The 4641-nt window shown below is 52.0% G+C and overlaps 1 pseudogene; it reads right to left on the bottom strand.

Annotated features, from left to right (window-relative positions):
- Window positions 1–1868: 1868 nt before the first annotated feature.
- Window positions 1869–2839, bottom strand: LOC147710127 (uncharacterized; annotated as a pseudogene).
- Between the last annotated feature and the right edge of the window lie 1802 nt (window positions 2840–4641).

The raw sequence follows: 4641 nt of genomic DNA, 5'->3' as shown, positions 1-4641 counted from the left end.
CTGAGTCTAGTAGTATGCCCTTGCTCTCTGGCCCAACCCTCAAGCATCCTTCTGCCAATTTCCCCCGCTGTCGGGGAATAACCCCAAAACAACTTACCCATAAAAGCTATCCCTGCCAATTTACCCGCAATGGTTACCTTGGTCAACCCTCTATCCATGAGGTCTAAAATGAAGTTCACCACATCCTCAGAACGGCGCCAAACTTCTTCGCGCCTAGAAGCACCGGATTCCAGAAACTCCCTCCAGGCCAGAGAATAAGCAGAACGCGTAGACACAGACAAAGAACCTACCACCAGTTGTACGACCCGACCTTGCCTACGTGCCACAGATGAATCGGCATCGGGGTCGGAGTTCTGTCTGCGTCTCTCGCCAGTCCACGGAATCTCCCCCACTGTGAACGAGACAGAGCATCCGCAATGTCATTGTCCACCCCAGGGATGTGCAAAGCACGAAAATGAATGTCGTGTTTCAAACAACCCAGCACGAAGACTCTCATGAGCTTCAATACCTGTTCATCCCTGGCAGACTGTCGGTTAACGATCTCCACTACAGCCATGTTATCCACACGAAAAAGCACTTTCTTGTGTGCCAATTCCTCCCCTCAAAGGGTCAAAGCCACCAGCAAAGGGAAAAGCTCCAAAAAGGTAATGCTGCGACCGCCATTCAACCACTCATCCGGCCAACGTTCAGCGCACCATCTTCCATTCCAATACAGCCCAAAACCATCACTGCCAGCAGCATCCGAGAACATTTGCACATCCCACTGGAAGTCAACGTCCCGCACCAAAGGAATACCATTAAAGGAAGAAAGAAAAAATTTCCACATTCTCAAATCCTCCTTGACACCAGCAGACAAACGAACACGATGGTGAGGCAACTGATGACCTGCAAGAGCCCTACCCAATCTTCGACAAAAAGTCCTGCCTGCTCTCACCACCCTACAGGCAAAATTGAGATGGCCTAGTAGCACCTGAACATCTTTCACCAACACTTTCCTTTTTGATAACATGTCTTCAAGTAAATCCAACATTTTCACTTTTTTATCCTCAGGCAGGCGAGCACACATTGCCACCGAATCAATCTCAATACCTAAAAAGGACAAAACAGTGGCAGGACCCATCGTTTTCTCGGGAGCCAAAGGAACTCCCAGATCCTCCATGAGCCCTTGGAAAGTGTCCAGAGCAGACTGGCACTCCGTGGAGCCCGGGGATCCGACAAAGAAAAAGTCATCTAGGTAGTGCGTTACCAGTGAGTGACAGGACTGCTGAGTAAAGTACCATTGTAGAAAAGTACTAAAACACTCAAAAAGAGCACATGAAATGGAGCAACCCATCGGCAGAGCCTTGTCCACATACCATTGTCCTGCAAAATGAATACCCAGGAGTCACCAGTCGTCCGGGTGGACAGGCAACAGCCGAAAAGCAGACTTTATATCACACTTGGCCATCTCAGCAGCTGCGCCCGCGGTCACAACAAGGGACATGGCCACGTCAACCGAGGAATAAGAGACTGAAACAGCCTCTGGGTCAATAAAATCATTGACAGATGACCCTTCTGGCCATGATAAGTGCTGAATAAGCCTGAATTGTCCCGGATCTTTCTTCGGGACCACTCCAACAGGTGATATAATTAAATTAAGGATCGGCCAATCATGAAAAGGGCCAGCCATCCTTCCTTCATGTACCTCTTTATTTAGCTTTTCTTGCACCACTGCGCCATGCTCAGATGCTGATTTTAAATTAGCAGACCATCTCCTCTCCCTTGCTCCCATGTAACCAAGCCGGAAACCAAATTCAAAACCATCCAACAATTTTTTCTTTACTGCTTCATCCTCATAGTGTTGAAGCGCAAGGCGCAACCTCTCCAACTTAACCGGTGTATGAGCCCTTGGACCCAACACCCTTAGAACCTCTGGATCCCCTACCCCCTGAAAACTGTGGGGGCGTCCCTGAACCACCTGCACTCGCCTGCTTCCCCTGTTGGCTGCCTGCTGGCTGGTTATCCCAGCATCTGGAAAATGGGTGCCTCCTACCACAGCCAGAGCATTCGTGTTTAAACTTACAATATTCTCTGGTACAGGATCCCTTGTTAAACTCCCAGCATGTGCCAGTCCCTGACTGCGTGATTGAAGTAGCTCCCACCCCTCCCCGGGTGGGCTTGCCCTGAAAGGGCCGGTAAACTAAGGGCAATCCACTCGCTGTAAAAATAGTCTTCCCCCCTGACGCAGAGCCCATTGTATGCTGCCATAAGTCAAGATCGAGCTCCCCCACTTGGCCTCCGGATCCCAAGCCATCCTGGCCCTGAACTCCTCATCATATTGGGACCAGGCAAACCCCCCTCCAGCAAGCTGCGCCTTACGTATAACATCCATGTATGTAAAAAGAGACACGCTGCGCTCTGGAAACTTTTCACAGTATACACTCGCATAAATAAGGAATGCAGCCGTCCAATTTTCAATGTTCAAGGGGACTCTAGGACGTTTGGCCAACTCAAACTCCTCTTCCTTAGACCCCTCTTTGGACCGGACTTCCCGGTGCAGCAGCTTAAGGAGTTCCACATACTCACCGTTCCAAATACGTTCTTTTGTAGTTAACATCAAGTGAGCACCCAAAGGCTTTGTGACCCCCATATAGGGTAACTTTTTAATTTTCAATTCTTTACTGGCCAAAGGCTCTTTAACCGTACTGGAAGCACCAGTGCTAGTACCACTCTCCACTTTACCCGTGACTTCCACAACATCATCAGTGCCCACAGCAGTGTCTTTCACGTAACGTCCTTTGAGCAATCTCCCTTCACCAACAACAACATCAGTTTCCTCCCCTGTGCCCACAGAAACCATAGTAGGTTTGGCCTGTGCAGCTAACTGCTCACCTGGCAACAGAGAGACCACTCTCGAAGGCTCCGCCCGTGGCGCTGAAGTCAATGTGTCTTGTCTGCGAGGCGCCCTGACCGATGGGCCGTGCTCTCTTCTCACTGGCACATGACTCTGAACCACTGGAGCCTGAAAAACACTAGCAGAGACATGAGAGGGCACCCCCCCTCCACGTCCCGCAATTCACCTTCTTCGGGACTGTCTTCGTCATAGTCCAGGACCACTGAATCAAAACCAGTATGCAACAAATCACCACGGGTCTTACCTAACCCGGTATCAACAGTAGTACATTTGAATGTTTTTGAAGAACCTCCAGGGGGGGGGAGCAGACTGTACACGCCTGTAGCTCCCCTTGCGTTGACTCTGCGGCTCCATAGCCGCCGGCAAGGTAGGACACCTATACCTGCTACTCGTTGGGGCCAGCGGGGTCACGCCAGACCCTCGTGTGCTGGCCGCGGCGGGTTCCCTCGGTGGAACAGAGAGGGCCGCGCTAGGCATTCTCCTCGCTTCCCCTTGGCGAAAGTGGACTGGACCGCGCCCTGCCAAGTCTGGACCTCCGCACCTATCCCTGTCCTGAAAAGAAAAGGTTTGGACTGGTGTGCTAGGGTTCCTAAAGACTACATTCAAACCAGACTCTGTCCCCCGCCAGTTAGAACCCACATTCAACATCTGACCCCCGTCTAAAGAACGTCCTCGAATACTAGATCTCAAAGGCACCTCCCTGACCGGAGAGCCACCTATCACCTCATCCTCCTCACTATAATCCAAATTATCCATCGCTACTGCAGAAGAAGAAGTCTGAATAGGAGCCCTTGCACGCCACTCGTGGCCTGTACCATCTCTCTGAAAACTCCGATGCGCATGGCCTGCCGCACCAAAATGCTCCCACCCAGGGGAACCACACATAAAATATGGGCCTCTGGTATCACCAGTCAAACGTGGAACTGCACCCCTGGGCCCTTGAACCAACCCACCACTCACAGGGCCAAAACCCCTACCATGCTCCAACCTCGTGCCCTGAGAGCCCACACCCCCCACGCTCAGTGCACCAGGTGCGCAAGGCCCTCCAGTATTGAATACCATTGAAGAACTAGGAACTGTCGACCCTACACCAACAGCATGTCGTGGTACATTATTGTCAGGATGAAAGGATCCGTGGCCCCCCATTGATACTCTCCTGCCTTCTCTCTGAAGACTGTCATCCACTCCCAGAAAAACAGCAGACCCAAAACCCCCTGAACGTGGAGCCTCTTGATCCAAAGCCACACCAGAAAAAGAACCCCCTTCGCCCATTTGGGCCCATTCTCCCTCACCCCTGGAACCCCCCCCAACAGACAGAACCTCACCCACTGAAGAACCAGGCGTGGAAAACAATAAAGGGCTACCCACATTACCCCCAACATCCACCATACCAATATCTGCATCCTGTCCAGAAACTACCTGACCATCAGAAGGTGCCAGGCCCACTGAGCCCAACCCAACATGAGGTAAAACCATACTCGAATCCCCCTTCTCCCCAGCCTGTCTCTCAGAAACCAACTGCCTGGAAGGGGTTAAAAACATTCTAGGTGCCGCCTCAGGCAAAAACTGTGACTCCTCGACAACCCACTCAGCGTCACGTGCACCAAGCTCAACCCGCTCCTGGCCCGCTCCTTGAACTACAAACTGAACAGAGCCCCTGCGCGCACCACGCGCAGAGACTACCTCTGCAGACTGAACGCGCCGCTCAACCAGAGGGTCCGAAGCGGAGCGCTTCTTGCTCCCTCCCC

This window comes from Lissotriton vulgaris, chromosome 5, assembly GCF_964263255.1.
Source record: "Lissotriton vulgaris chromosome 5, aLisVul1.2, whole genome shotgun sequence".
Taxonomy (NCBI): domain Eukaryota; kingdom Metazoa; phylum Chordata; class Amphibia; order Caudata; family Salamandridae; genus Lissotriton; species Lissotriton vulgaris.
Note: the sequence above shows the minus strand (reverse complement) of the source record. Positions and strands in the feature narration are given on the sequence as shown.